The following is a 17,267-nucleotide window of genomic DNA, read 5'->3' as shown; positions in this document are numbered from 1 at the left end:
GGGGACAGCATCGGGGGTGCACTGAGGTGGCCAGATGGCCACCTTCTGGGACCCCTGTGACAGGGTCCTCTTGGTGCCCTCACTTTTGGGCGCCTTGAGGATCGGCCCGGCGCTGGGGGAGACTCAAGAGCCTCTCGCCCAGTGCTGCTGCCCAAGACAGGGGCATCCCACCAGGAAACATCCTGGTTGGGTGTAGCCCCAGGGCCTAGTTCGCCTAACAGTGGCGCCGGCCATGGGGCTACGCGATCCCAGGACCAGTAATTTGGTCAAGAATTTTCAAAACCGCGCAATGTAGTCAGAATAAACCTCTCGAGCACTATTATATCAGAATGTTAAAACAGAAAAGTAATCTCAATGCCTTTTTAAGTCCATATATATATATAAATAACCAGCAATAACAGTGAACAGTAATACAAAATAAACTGTATATAAAAGCTATATAGGACACATACACCCTGTTCCAAATTATTATGCAAATGATATTTTTCTCATTTACCTAAATAATTGATGCAAATAACAGTCAGCATAATTCTCATGTTATCAACTATTAAGAGTACAATTCAAATTTTATTGAACAAACCTCCTAATGATAACAGTATTGCTTTTAAACATAAAAAACTTACAATGCACTGTTCCAACTTATTACGCACAGTAAGTTTCAAAACACTTTATAGGTTGTAAAGAACTGAAAATTTACATTTGTTGTGTTTGCAGCATATTTACTGAAATCAAAAGCTATTTTAATCAAACTTATAGCAACATTTCAACTTTTTAAACATGTTAACAGGTCACATTAAATTTTAACATAGGACCCCTTATTTGATAGCAGCTTCACAAGTCTTGCATCCATTGAATTTGTGAGTTTTTGGACAGTTTCTGCTTGAATTTGTTTCCAAGATGTCAGAATAGCCTCCCAGAGCTGCTGTTTGGATGTAAACTGCCTCCCACCCTCATAGATCTTTTGCTTGAGGATGCTCCAAAGGATCTCAATAGGATTGAGGTCAGGGGAGGATGGAGGCCACACCATTACTTTCTCTCCTTTTATCCCCATAGCAGCCATTGATGCAGAGGTATTCTTTGCAGCATGAGATGGTTCATTGTCATGCATGAAGATGATTTTATTACGGAAAGCATTCTGTACCAGGGAAGAAAGTGGTTAGTCAGAAACTCCACATACTTTGCAGAGGTCATCTTTACACCTTCGGGGACCCTAAAGGGGCCGATCAGCTCTCTTCCCATGATTCCAGCCCAAAACATGACTCCACCACCGCCTTGCTGACATCGCAGCCTTGTTGGAACAAGGTGGCCGTCCACCAACTATCCACTACTCCATCCATCTGGACCATCCAGGGTTGCACGGCACTCATCAGTGAACGGGACAGTTTGAAAATTAGTCTTCATGTATTTTTCTGCCCAATGCAGACGTTTCTGCTCGTGAGCATTGGTTAGTGGTGGCCGAATAGAAGGTTTATGCACAGTTGCAAGACTCTGGAGGCCTCTACACCTTGATGTCTGTGGGACTATAGAGGCACCAGCAGCTTCAAATATCTGTTTGCTGCTATGTAATGGTATTTTAGCTGCTCTCTTGATCTGATGCATGGATCTGGCAGAAATCTTCCTCAATGTGCCTTTATCTGCACGAACCTCTCTGTGCTCTGAATCAGGCACAAATCTCTTAATAGTGCGATGATCACGCTTAAGTTTTCGTGAAATAACTAATGTTTTCATACCTCGTCCTCCCCATATTGCATGAAAATAGTGCTCTGCTTAATAATGTGGAACACCCTCCTTTAGTAGTTTTTTAGTTTTTAATTGGGCTCACCTGGCAATCTAATTATCACAGGTGTCCGAAATTGTTTTCAGTGATCAAAAGAGCCCTGAGACACAATGCCATCCATGAGTTAAACTGAAAAGCAAAATATTTAATCTTTGTGACACTTAAATAGAATTTGCATAATAATTTGGAACAGGGTGTACATACGATGCATAATATAATATACAGATACATGGTACAACAGTTCATATCTGTTAAGTATATAACAAATTATATAATGTAATCAACAACTAGTCACATATTCAAAGAAAACAGATAAATAATAAATAAAATAAAAATAGGGCCCCATAAAATAAGTAAATGAATAAACAACATGACAAAATGAATAGAAGAATAATATAAATAATAAAGTAATAATATAAAGCATAGAAATAAAGAAGTCCAATGATGCCAAGAAACTGTGGAACCAGTATGAGTCTAGTAGTTTGCCCAACATATCCCTTACCACAAGGACATTTAATCAAATATATGATATGATCTGTCTGACAGTTGATGTAAGATTTGAGATCTATCTTACAGCCCAGGCTAGGGTGTGAAAAATAATTTGTTTTAATAGCATTGTTACAAATAATACATCTACCACACCTAAACATACCATAAGGTGGTGTCAGCTATTGTCCTTCTCTATCTTCATCAGCATTGGCTTTGGCATGTATGAGACCATTTCTAAAGCTTTTAGATTTCTTAAATGCCATCATAGGCATCTCCTTGAATATCGTTCGTAAGACCACATCCTCACTAAGTATATCCCAATGTTTTTCAATGTCTCTGTACGTACCTTACCAGATTAAGGTTTTAGAAACAGCCCTCTACGTTATTGTCCATTAATATCATTTTTATATCGATCAGCATTATAGACTTTCTACGACATCAGAACCATTTTTGTAATACTCAAGGCCAAATAAAAAATTGTTTATGTAATACTCAATCATTTTCTAGATACATGGATATTGCATTTGTTATACTTGAAATCAAAATAGCATCAAAATGATTATAATAAATCCTCATCGTGCGTTAGCGAATTCTGCCTTGAATCTTCATACAGATGCTATTTTTGTCATGCTGGAGACTATTTTTTGTAGCAGTTTCTTCTCTTTTGTTGGTTTATGTACTATTGAATTTGAACAATATATATTATTAAGCCATTTTTTTGCAGAGTAACTGCATGTTACTGGTAAGCTTAAGAATAGCAAAGTTTACTTAGCACTAGTAAAAAAAATGTTATCCACACACACAAAAACAAATTGCTGCGGCTTGTGGTTAAAAAGAAAAGTAACAGTGAGGTATAGAAAGAAACAGTGTGAGGCAAAATTATATTTTATCTTGAAACACATCCAACGTTCTCTTTAAATTGATCACATGATGGTGCCTTGCACAATTCTGGTTTGTCTATTTTTTTTAAACTAGGTATGTTGACTGTGTTTGAAAATTGCCCCTACGGCCATTTAGTATTGTTGTTCACTGATATGCAAGACAATATTATGGCAAATATTCCATGTTATCTGGGGAAGGAATGCAACTTCCTCGGCATCAGAGGATTTTTAAAGGAAATCTCCAACCCTCATTTTAGCCCTTTGAAGAGTGCCGTCTCGCCTTAAGTGGTTAAATCTTTTTCCAATGGTTAAACCACGAAGTAAGTCTTCAGATTAGACTGTGCAGTAGGCCACCAATGGTCCAGCTTTCGCAGGACAGCCCCAATTTTGGGATCCTATCCTGCCATCCTTCCTCAATTCCCTGGTGTCCCTCATCACAAGGGAACTTTTCTCGGGTAGAACAGCACAAGTGCTTCATTAGATGCGCTCTGGCAGCGCACCATGAGGACCATGCAGGGAGTACTTCAGCATCTCATCCCTATTCTGGATGAGCTTGTCCATTATTGTCACGCACAAGTGACGCCTCACTGATGATGCACCCTCATGGCGGACCACTGCTGCCCCCTGACTTACTCTTCTTCATTATGAGAAAGCTTTTGGTGGGAAGTAACCAAACACCCATTGAGAGAAATAGTATGTTGTCAGGTCACTAGAACCACACAGAGACAACTTCAGCAACTCTCTGTAAATGTATTTACGCCAGGCTAACATCGTCATTCCCTTTTCAGGAAAGGTCCTCTGGCATTATGGGTAAGCCCCCATAGACCCAACCACCCCTGTCCTGATACTATTCCTCCCAATAATTAAAAGTATGGTGAAGTTAGCATGTTGGTGCCATCACAGAGAATTGTTATGCTTGCGAAGTGTGCCCAAGTAGGACCAGTCCTAGTAGAAGGAAGATGGCAGAAGAAGGACCAGAGAGTAGATGTAACAGTATTGTAACACTCACATGTCCTCCGAGAATAGCAGTAAGTGGAATGAGCGACAGCAGGTATGTACAACTATACCACCTACCAAAGCTGAGACATATCTACTTTACTACTATGATAAATTATCAATTTACTGTCTAAGGAGCTGTTAAATGTTAATGTGAACCTTCCATGACAAGTTCACCTTAAAGGTCTAGTTTGATGTTACATTTGTTTGGGATTCTAAGAACAAATACGAGTGGACTGTATTACATCTCTGTAAATCAACAAAGGAAACAGAAAATTGTTCCGACATGGTATTTGGCTTGGTCTGTGCCCATGGACTATAAATAGGACTGCAGCTATAAAAGACAGGGTGCTTAACCTTTATTGAAACAATGAAATCTGGCTTCTTGATCTACGTCAATTAAAACTCGAGCAAAAGTGACATTGCTGCACAGCCTGCTTCGCACATTAACAGTAAACACCCAGTGTATTTTCAGCAACACAGCTTATAGCAGCTGCTGTAACAAACACATCCTTTTGATTTAAAAAAGTAGTCACAGTATTTAGAATGTATAACAGTGATAAGCTATTGTTGTACTTTCTGCCACTTTGTTGATCCATTGTTATTTGAATGCCAATTACCTGCCTTTAAAGGAAGCTATTTTTTAATTTAAAATAAAATATTACATGCATTATATGCTCTATATTTATCATTTCATAATTCTTTCTTATAAATAAATACCTTAATTCAACAAATCTCCTGGGTTAGGCATGCTCAATGGGGCGACTATCTTTCAGAGAAGCATAGCTAATCTGACTAAAGTCAGTGTGTGGGTAATCAAGAGCTAGTGTGTAACAAGGAATTGTGCATGGTGTTAATAGTCAAATGATGCTTCAGACCAAAGAGGACTAAATATAATTAGGCATGTGCATGGGGAAAATTTTCAGTTCGGTTCGGCATTCCGAAATTTGTGACTTCGGCAATTCAGCAATTCAGGACTTCGGCAATTCGGGACTTCGGCACTTTGGCACTTTGACACTTCGGAACTTCGGCACTTGGACACTTCATAAATACGGCAACTTCGGCACTTCAACACTTCGGAACTTTGGAATTTCGGAACTTCTGCACTTCGGGACTTCTCTTGCATCCGCTTAGTAGATAACTCGCTAATTCCAACAGTATTAGGGAGTTATCTACCAAAAGGCTAAAAGACCTAAATTGGTCTTTCAGCCAAATTGACTAATACTAAGTAAAAATGATTTAGTATTAGAAAATTTTGTCCCTACTCGCTATACTGCGAGTAGGGGCATGTCTATTAAACAGTGAGCAGCCTACTCACTGTTATTAAAAAAAAAAAGGGTTCCCCCTACCGAACACCACCCACGACGCGCGAGTGGGGGCTTTAAAACTATTGCCCCCCCGGCCCCCACCCCTGAGCAGTGGGTGGGGGCCCTAAAGTAAAAAAAGGGGGGACCTATTGTCCTCCCCCATGGCCCCCACCCCCGAGTGGCGGGTGGGGGCCCTAAAGTACCCCTGAGCGGCGGGTGGGGCCCTTAAATCAGAATAAGAGGGGGACCTATTGTCCTCCCCCTGGCCCCCACCCCTGAGCGGTGGGTAGGGGGCTCTAAATTATAATAAGGGGGACCTTATGTCCCACCCCCTGGCCCCCACCCTTGAGCAGTGGGTGGGGGCCCTAAATACCAATTAGGGGGGACCTAATGTCCTCCCCCCTGACCCCCACCCCTGAGCGGTGGGTGGGGGCCCTAAATTAGAATAAGGGGGAGGACCTTATGTCCTCCCCCTGGCCCCCACCCCTGAACAGCGGGTGGTGGGCCCTAAAGTAAAATAATGGGCGGGGGGAACTATTGTCCTCCCCCCGTCCCCCACCCCTGAGCGGTGGGTGGGGGTCCTAAATTAGAATAAGCGTGGAGCCCTCCATGGGTGAAGATGGATTATTATATATTTTTTTTTAAGTGCGTCGGTTATTATGGATTTTTATTTGGCCTTTTTTGGCGCTGAAAAAATAAGATTTTAGAAGAAAGAAAACATCAAATGGTAAGTTTTATTATTATTTTATTTTTTACAGGTACTTAGTTAATGCCTCCCCCCCCCTCATTATTTCTAGGGTGAGGAGGGCAGGTAGGGGTTAGTTTTTTTGGGAGGGGGTGACTAGGGGTTTGGAGACCCCTAGTCACCTGGGGGGGTCACATTTTTATTTAAGGCCCCCACCTGCCGCTCAGGGGTGGGGGCCAGGGGGGAGGACATTAGGTCCAAAATAATTAATAACAAAGTTGTGTTGCACTCAATCATTCGGTAATAATAGAAAGTAATTAATTAACTAATCAATTAATACCGATGACATGCAAATTTATTTTCAAACTTCTGCTCATTGATTTGTCAATACTCATATTTTTACACAATTGTAAATAGGGTGCCAGTACTGAGAACCTATGTGATGCTGACCTTTTGTCACAGGTTAATTTTAGGATATTACACCTTCCTCTCCTGGCATAGTAACAAACACATTTACATTTTTTTTTTAGTAAATATACATACCCTCAGGGCAGAGCTTGACTTGATTTATTTTTAAAAACATGCAATGAGAACACACATTGCTGATGGCCTCACTGTTCTGGACTGCACAGACATGGAGCTGCCATCTTCTTGGGCCTAGAATACTCTGAATCTGACACAAGAATGATATCTCGTGAAGTAGAACAGCTCCACTTACTAAAATGACCTTCAGATCCTACTTTAAGATGCAGCAAATGACTTAAAAACTCTCCTGGTCACGGAATTGGAACACCAATTACCCTCCTTAACTTCAGACCTGACAGACTTCGCTATTGTGACAAACCACATTGAGTCAAAACTCTCAACGAAGTAATTCACTTTGTAAACTTGATTTGATTCCAAACTTGAACTTGATTCCACACTCACCTCACTAACACAGCTGGTCATATTATTAGCAACAGATCTAGTCAAAATAACATTTACATTCAAAGCCTTTCTGAAGAAACTTCAATGAAAACTTTAATCCCAACATTATCGGAAATTTTTCAGTCTCTGCTTTCAGACGCCTCTGAACATGAGCTGATTGTAGAACAAGCTAACTGACTGTACCATATGACCAGCCCACCAACCAAAATCACCCTGTTTGGTTTTTCACTTTACCATAGGCCCACCAACATTACCTCAGACATCCTCAAGAGACATGATTGTCAGGCTACATTTTTTCAATACCAAGGAAAAGCTAATGACATCAGCTTGCAATCACCCTTCTGTGGTAAGACCAGTTTTCTACCAAACTGTCTCTGTTCACACTACAAACAAGGCCTCTGTTACACATGGAGTCACCGCTTTAAGATAATGGTCTGAAAAGCCCTATCAGTGACCTATTCCAAATCCGAGCATTCGCAACTAAGCGGGGACCTTACCTCACATTCTCTGGAACATCCAATCTCCCTACCACTGCAATCTAACCATATTACACCACTATGTGAAAAGCACGAGGCCACACAGGGATCCACTCACAAGAAAAAGCCTACTCCTCTCCGCGACTCACGCAAAGAAGTTACCTGACCGATTTAATAAACAAATTTTGCACAAATTTACCAACATTGTACTAGTGCAGATCACTACATTAAGGTGTTTTTGATTATTTAGTTGTACTGTGTGTTCCCCCCCCCCAATTGCTACTTCAACCAACTCCTGCATCCACTGATGAGATTTCATAGTGATTTATCATTCCTACCCCTGCTCACTAAAACATTATGCATTGTGACCCAATTTAATCCAATTTAATGCTTCTCCTTTGACCTGCCTCGGTCAGACTCCCCCACCTGTCCTCCACTGATATGCAGGTGAATATATTCTCTTTTTCCTTACTTCCTAACCATTTTGTAGCAAATCCACAATAGTGTGCTCCAATTTTCAAGGGGGTGTGGTGAATGGGAGGGGGGAGGGATTTAAAAATAGGAAAAACAATTAAGGATATCATGGTATCATAATGTGATATTTGGCAATATATGCACAGGGGTGGGGGAAATGGAGAGAAGGCAAGATCGATATCTGAAGGAAGATGGAACAGTAAAGATTTGTTTTTTTAACATACACTTTAAATACCTTCTCCACCTTAAGACAAGATATCCCAGGAGAACAATTGTCATGTTACTACAGAGCAAAACACACATGGTACAGATATCCTTTCCCATACTCACCAGTTTGTTCACATTTCCTTCTCCCAAAACCTCTTGCCTGCTTTTGAACATTCTAGTGATTACTCTTTTATTATATTTGTCCTGTTATACCTCCTGATATGCAATTCTGAAACTCAAGTAGAAGCTGGCACCTGACTTACCATGCAGGATGTGGGAATGGGGGGGAAGAAGGGGGTCTGGAGTGTGAGAAGGCACTGAAGGACAACACAGTAACACACAGTTATATTTTAACCTCTTTACCTCGGAAGAACATTCTAGGAGCAATGGTGAGAAAAGGGAATTGGAATAAGACTAGAAAACAAGGGAACACAAACCGGATGGTTAGCCCCAGCAATTAACCACAACTTTAATATTTTCTACGTTACTCTGCTTACTGTTGGGGGGGACAAGGTTAATTCACAATCTATGGGCATCAAATTTAGATGTCATAAGTAGTTCTCTGCTCCCCAGCCCCCCCCCTTTCCCCTTTTACATTATTTTATTTTATCTACACAAAGAAGATCTTAGTTCCACGTGGGGGCCGCACCACAGAACCTCGCATTGTCCCTTAGACCTACACACTACTTTCAACAATTGACTTCAGGGATACTGACTCCCATTTTAAGGGAGTCATGCCCCCTCACCCTCATCCTCAATCTGGCACTTTCTTTCTCATTTTTCTCTCAAACACAGTTACTTCCTAACCAATCAATATACCTACATAAGATGCTTCTCTCTCAGCTGCTTCTTTCCCATAAAATGGCAAATCTACTTAAAAGCAAATAATTTTTTATGCTTTTTTTCATGCAAACACTGCCTTTTCAAAGAAAAGGCAGTGTTTACATTGCCCCTAGGGACACCTCCAAGTGGCCACTCCTTACATGGCCACTGGAGAGGCTTCCTGGCATGGAGACGCTGAATTCTCCTCATAGAGATGCATTGATTCCCTTAATTTCCTTGATATCACAATCTCCTTTATGGAAGACAGGTCGATTCGGACTACTCTGTTTAGGAAGCCATTGACCTCCAGTAGTGCTTTACATGTAGAAGCTAGGAGTCACAGTGTGGAGGTGGATTAGATGGGTCTGGTGCAGGGTAACCGCACGCCCCCTGGTGTTGAGCACCAGCATTTGTGCAGCCACATACCAGAACCCTGATTCAGCTTCAGCGGATCCCAGGAACTAGGAAAATAAGCAGACCTCCCAGGAGCTAAATAGAGAGGCTCTGCAGCAAGATTGTATCCAGTACAGAAATAAGGCAAGACTAGAGATAGGCACTAAACATGAAAACAATACATAACTAATAGAACCCAGAACCAGAGAAGGGTAGTAAGCTAAACCCAGAACATGTACACAAGACATGAAGAAAACATGGGCATGACTGGACAGGACTGTACATGGACTGGGTAAACAAACTAAAACAAGACAAGATAATATAGGCAAAACAAGAGGAGAAATAACCAAGTACTACATATGAAAATCATGGAGATTTAGTTACATTATATAATCATACATGGCATAAGCCTGCCAACAACGCCAATGTACCCCATATCTGGCAGGTCCTACACTGCTTAATGTATGCTAAAACAATTAAAGAAGACATATATAGCACTTACCTGCAAGAAAGGGCAGAAGACTTGAGCAGCTGCCTGCAGGACACTGAAACAAAAAGGAATGATGGAAAACAAACGGGTGATACAAGGGTTAATAATGTATAGGGGTGTATATAAAAAATACCCCTTTCTGTTTCAGTAGAGATTTTTGCCAGAGGCTCAAGGAAGCAAGGTGAATGGTTAGAGTTAGGACCCACCTAGGGGGGTCTGCCTTGACGTTGGCATGTGGGCTCATCCTCTCATGGCCATTGGAGGTAACTAAAAAACCTCCATTTGTATAAAAATACATATGGATTAAGGAGAGAGTGCAGGTAACTTGTTTTTCTTTGGTTTTTACTATATCTTGGGGCTGATGTGTACTGTAGTCATTTGCAGCCGCCCCGTGATGGGAGTGAGCGCAGGACTTATCTTTCTGCATTTATTACCACTTTTCCGTACGGCCCCATGTGTTATTCCCTGCATACGAAGTACCGAACGCCAGGCCACCCAGCAGGGAAGTGTGCTGCTTGTTAACCTCTTGCCCTCATTAGAACGTTGTGGTTAACCGCAGACACTTTCCATTCTCGAATGGTAGGCTGGGTGGTTGTCGTTCGTATAAACGAACACGTGACGGCGGCCATCTTGGATAGTCGAAAGCCCAGCGGTGTTCGTCGACAAGCGCTATTCGGTGATATTGTGCGCTCAGATCTAAGCTATCTGGGGATACGTTGAATGTGGGGGTTCTGTTCGGTAGTTTGTGAATTATATATATATATTTTTTTTATTGTGCCTGTAAAATGGAGGTTATGCTCTATCCCTGGAGATAATTGAGTTACTTCTAGCACTTAACTCAATTATCTCCAGGATAGAGAGGAGGGTTTGTAATGTGCCTGTGGGAGTGTTTATCACTGTATATGTTTCTGATTGGTTACTGTATGAACTTGTCCCAGTCTTCCACTAGGTCCCTATGGGAGTGTCCCTGGGTGGAAGACCTGCATAAAAGACGGGCATGTAGCCCACATTAAACAGATTCCTGCTTGACCTTTAATACAGAGCCTCATCTCGTTCTTAGGGGGGGATTATTCATGTGTTTTCCTGTTCGGCGCTTAGGAGTATTTGGTAGCTGATCTTGTATTCAGGAAGTGAACATGTTTGGCGGCGTTAACCCCTTCTATACCCAGGGTGCCGTTACAGACACCATATCATGCAGATATCTCCATTACTCTAACACCCTCCCCCTCCCCCCATATCTCTCGCCCTGGTCCTATGCTGCTACACAATGCCATGCACAGAAATTCAAAAATAAATCTCTGAATACTTTACTCTAAACATGGGTTCTGCCACTTCCTCTACAACCCTGTGGGCAGCTCACAAGACAGTCATTTGAGGGAAGATCATCAAAATAGCATCATCTGATAAAAACATAGACTAGCCGATATAGATTACCATTTGGTGTCTGGAACACTAGGGTAAAAAGAATACCCTACTCCAGAGATAACCTTACAAATATAGAACACCAAAAGGCACTTAAATCATTGATGAATGTAGATACTGCTAAGACCCTTCAATGGACCAAACAAACCTTTTACAAAAGATCCAATAAAGTGGGCACCTTACTTGCTAGGAGACTGAGACAACAAATTCAATCCAAGCATATTAACCAAATGACGACCCCCACAAGGGAATTTAACAGCCTATACCTGTCAAATTTACTTCACAGATCTATATGACCCCCCTCCAAGCATGTGAAATCCTAAACACCCTTCTATATCATATAGAGGAGTTTTTAGCCAAAATAACTTGCTGCAGACATAACAATTTAGGATATAGCAGATGCTTTCGAAACCCACAAACCAAATAAATGCTGTGACCAGATGGTTTTTCTGGACTTTATTATAAAAAATATTATGAACTTCTACTTCCAGACTTATGCAACCTCTTCAACGCTATTCTCCAAGGCACCCCACTCACCACTGACATGTTGCGGGCAACAATTTCCCATTACCTAAACTGAACATATCATTGTTAGAACACGGTCAATAAAGGCCCATTTCACTATTAACCATGGACCTAAAGATTTTTACTAAAACTTATCCATCAAGTGCTGTGTATCGCTTCTAGACAGGTTTGCAACCAGACCCGCAAAACTTTTGATTTGATATGGTGGGCTAACCATAAAAGGATCCCCACCTCACTGTTATCGTTAGATGGTGAAAAAGCATTTGATGGGATACTTTGGCACTTCCTATTTGCAACATTATTTAAAATCTAATTCCATGAACATTACCATGCAGCACTGACAATGGTCTATAACAAACCAGAGGCACGCCTTCTAATCTTTAATACCGATCCACCTATACTTACAATGTACAACAGCACTAGACAGGGCTGTCCCCTTTCTCCAATATTATTTGTATTATCATTAGAACCTTGTCTACTGTCAGAGACAACTGTCTTATTACGAGTCTCAATATAAAAATGCAGGAATTAAAAATAGTGTCATGCAGATGACCTTCTTCTATCACTGACTATCACCTACTAACCCAATAGACTCCCTACCACTCCTCCTAGACCTACTTAAATCTTATGCCGAAGTCTCAGGATATATGCTCAAGGTTTTACCTCTGAATTTCACAGACTACACCTTAAGACCACATCATTTAGATCTTCTGATATTCTGTATCTAGGAATAAACCTCCCGGCCAACCTAGCGGATACATACCAACTGAATTACACCCCTCCTGATAACCAAAGCAATCCATGACAAGGAAACCCGGCAGACACTTAGCATATCTTGGCTAGGTAAAATTGACTGAAAATAAACAAACTATCTAGATTTATGTACCTTTCAAACCCTTCCTATCCCCCTACCCATTTCAGACTTCACAACATCACAGTCTAAATAATTCACAATAAATGTATCTGGTTTTGGGCGAGTCACAGCCAAGGAAGGTGTGGCTAGGGCTGCATAAACAGTAACAATAGTGATTTAACTCTTGAATGGCAATGAATTGAGCATTGAGACTTGAGATGCTTGATCTATACAACCAAGCTAAAGCTGTTTACGTGATTATAGTGCCCTTTTAAGTATCAATTATACAAAGACAATATACTTATGAAGGTGGAGCGCAAAATCAAATCCACATTCCCATAGGGTCCTTTAAGTGGCTTCAGCTCAGATGAGTATATGGAAAAAATAAAATGCATATAATAGTGAAGCACAGTTACAATAAATTGCAAGTATTTATTAATAGTTTACTAAACATAAAGCACTCCTAACAATGAAGAAAATTGATCAAAGTCAGTCTTAAATAAAATACATAAATCAGACAATACAGATAAAAATGAAAAAAATAAACCATAAGCCTCTTACAGGATAAAAATAGGTGAGTATGTGCAGTCCCAGCTGCTACTCACAAACGCTGTATAATTGCCTGAGCCCAGGCACGATATTAAATGGCAGCCGGCTTCTCCTTTTTCCTCCACAGATATAGCCGGGAAAGCAGGCCGCTGGATAATCCTGGGCGTCAGTTTAGGGTTCTCCGAGCTTCCCGGGTGCTCCGCCCCTATTGCGTCACTACGTAACAGGCGTGCGTCACTGCGTTGTCTACGCGTTTTGCCGAAGCTTCCTCAGGACGTAAAGCAGTTAATAAATACTTGCAATTTATTGTAACTGTGCTTCACTATTATATGCATTTTATTTTTCCCATGTACTCATCTGAGCTGAAGCCACTGAAAGGACCCTATGGGAATGTGGATTTGATTTTGCGCTCCACCTTCATAAGTATTTTGTTTGAGTGTTGGTGTGGGAGTTGGGTACACACAGGCAGGGCCGGACTGGCCCACCGGGATAGCGGGAAATTTCCCGGTGGGCCGCGGCACCTGGGGCTGGGCTGACAGCCCTTATCAGTGATTAGGCTCCTGTGATCCCGGCCGGTTATGTGTGAGCTGTGCGGCCGTAGAGGACCCCATGGGAGCAGGGGGAGCCAGGCGGCCGGCACAGCTCACACATGGCCGACCGGGATCATTAAAAATAAAATAAAAATTGTGGCGGGGCGGAGCCTAGTGTGCGGCGGGGCGGAGCCTGCTGTGCGGCTGGGGCGGAACTTGCTGTGCGGCGGGGCCTGGTTAATGCAGCATGGGAAGCACCCTGCTTTCCCAACACCCAGCCTCCAGGAGCTCCAAGGGATGTGGAGGTAAGAAGCAGGTCAGTCTGTCTGTTTGTGACTGCCTGTGAGTGTGTGACTGTGTGTGTGACTGTCTGCCTCTGTGTGTGTGAGACTGTGTGTGTGTGTGTGTGTGTGTGACTGTCCGTGTGTGTGTGTGTGTGTGTGTGTGACTGTGTGTGTGTGTGTGTGTGACTGTGTGTGTGTGTGACTGTCTGTGTGTGTGACTGTCTGCATGTGTGTGTGACTGCCTGCCTGTGTGTGTGTGTGTGTGTGTGTGTGTGTGTGTGTGAGACTGTGTGTGTGTGACTGTCTGCCTGTGTGTGTGACTGTGTGTGTGTGTGTGTGTGTGTGTGACTGTCTGCCTGTGTGTGTGTGTGTGTGTGTGTGTGTGTGTGTGTGTGTGTGTGAGAGAGACTGTCTGCCTGTGTGTGTGACTGTCTATGTGTGACTGTGTGTGTGTGTGACTGTCTGCCTGTGTGTGACTGTCTGCCTGTGTGTGTGACGGTCTTTCTGTGTGTGTGGCTGTCTGCCTGTCTCTGTATGTGTGGATGTTTGCCTCGGTGTCAGTGACTGTCTGCCTTTGTGTGTGTGCATCTGCTAGTGACTGAGCGAGCGAGCTTCTGTGTGTGTGCGTGCGCATCTGCTAGTGAGGGAGCCTCTGTGTGTGTGTGCGCCTGCTAGTGAGTTTGTGTGTGTCAGTAAGCTTGTCTGTAGTGAATCTGTGTGTTAGTGTGCTCTTCTATAGGGAGCATGTGTGTGTCAATGGGCTTGTCTGTAGGGAGAGTGCGTGCGCATCAGTGAGCGTGTCTGTAGTTAGCATGTGTGTGTGTGACAGTGAGCTTGTCTGTAGTAAGCGTGTGTGTGTGTATCAGAGTTTGTCTGTACTAAATTTGTGTGTATGCCAGTAACCTTGTCTGTGTGTGTCATTGAGATTGTCTGTCAATGAGCCTATTTGTGTGCATCAGTAAGATTGTCTGTGTCTGTGTGTGAGTATACTTTACTGTATAATTTAATTACCCTGAAAGAACTAATATTTTGAATTAGAAGAAGAAATGAATCAATAATATATATATATATATATATATATATATATATGTATATATATATATATATATATATATATATATATATATATTGATGAAAGTTTAAATGTTTAGACTAAAACGTGGAAGTTTTTTTACTTGGAGCATTACAAGTAATTTTTTACTTAAAAGAAGACCCTGGAGTGCGATCTACCTACTTGTCTATATTTTTGCCAATCAGCACCGGGCATTAACCTGTTAATACAGTGAGTGCAGCACTTTTTGTATATATATGTATATATACTGTATACCTTGCACTCAGGATTCAAAGTTGTGTGACCGGGTGCATCACCAGGGCTCCAGTATCCCGGCAATTGAAACAGTTGGCTGCACTCTCAGATTTCCTTAAAACATAACTTTTATTGAAATATTTAAGAGAAGATCAACGTTTCAGTCCCTCTTGTGGACTTTCATCATGATCCTGATGAAAGTCCACAAGAGGGACTGAAACGTTGATCTTCTCTTAAATATTTCAATAAAAGTTAAGTTTTAAGGAAATCTGAGAGTACAGCCAACTATTTAAATTGTGTGTGTGTATATATATATATATACACACACCCTACATAGCACAATGACTTATGGGGCTGGCATAGATTTTTTTCCAGGGCTGCTTCGTATCCCCAGTCCGGCCCTGCACACAGGTGTGCAGCAGCTTTTGGAGACTTAACCTTGTATTAGAAATATACAGTTGTTGTTTTTTTTAAGTGTTTTAGGGACTTTGCATATATTTTTTTCTTTTTCACCTCATTTGTGCTCATAGAGCCATATATTTAGCGCTTTTATATTTGAATTCAATTATACAAAGACGAATACACAAATAGTCCAAATTCTCAGTCACTCTATATAATGTAATTTACCTCCAAACAATCCCCTTTTATAAAAATCCAGATTGAAATTTCAGGTTAAAATTGCGTTTTGTGGACTTTCAAAGTTTAGAAGTTACCCTCTGTTTAACCTCTTGCGACCCCCATGTTTGCATAGGCTATTGTTTTAGCACTACAATCAATAAAAACCTAAATCTAGACACCCTCCATTTATCTTTAACTTTGCTTTAGTGGAGGTTTCAACCGGCAGAGAAACAAATAACTTTGTCTGGGCTCAAATCAGTCCTCTGTATTCAGCAGAGGAACTGTAAATGGAGCAAAACCCTCCCCTATCACTCAAAATAATCCATATTGCTTCATTTTATCTGTCATGGAAAGGGGAAGGACGCTGAGCTCGCTCTGGTGTCTACTTGTAGGTCGCAACCTACAATGTCTCATGATGTTTAGATACATACTATACATCTTGATGTGCATTCTGTAGGTTGTCATTATGACCATGTTCAGCCAACCATTTTACATTCTGTGACATTTTGGAAACTACATTCTCAAAAATGGCAGCATGATCAATATATATGGCCAAAGGCAGAAAATATAACCAATTTAATTATACAAGTCTTGTTAAAGGTGAGGAAATTGTAAATATTTCAGACTAAAAAGTAAAATGTACTTTGTATTGCACACTAATGGATAATTTACATTGTCTAAACATAAAAATTGAAATTGAATCTACATAATTTTGACCAAAAGGTATGAGCTTTTGAGCTAGCTATTCATTCAAAGTGTCCAAAAATTGTTACAGTTATATTTATTTAATTTAACCCCTTAAGGACACATGACATGTGCGACATGTCATGATTCCCTTTTATTCCAGAAGTTTGGTCCTTAAGGGGTTAAAGAACTCAGCAGTGAAGGGGCTATATTATTGTTCTTGCAGAGAAGTGTAAAAAAAAAAAACCCTTATCCTCAAGGGGTTAAAATGACTATGCAGAATGTGCTGTTTCGTTTCATTTGAAAGAAAAGCAAAGTCAGACTAAATTACTCATGCCTTTTGATTCGTCAGTGGCAGTGTGAGCATTATCACACTTTACCACCTGCTCTCAGAATGGGCTCCAATGACCAGAAACCAGCAGCAGAGAGGAAACTCTGATGGGAGAGACAGAGCTAAAGAGTATATACGCATGCCTGGGTGGGGGAGATATGACCCAATGTGACCGCAATTATAATGTAGCAACATAATGAGCACATACATACACACTATGTACACATACATACAGACTATA

This window comes from Pelobates fuscus, chromosome 5 (genome assembly GCF_036172605.1).
Source record: "Pelobates fuscus isolate aPelFus1 chromosome 5, aPelFus1.pri, whole genome shotgun sequence".
Taxonomy (NCBI): Eukaryota; Metazoa; Chordata; class Amphibia; order Anura; family Pelobatidae; genus Pelobates; species Pelobates fuscus.
This window is presented reverse-complemented; position numbering follows the sequence as displayed.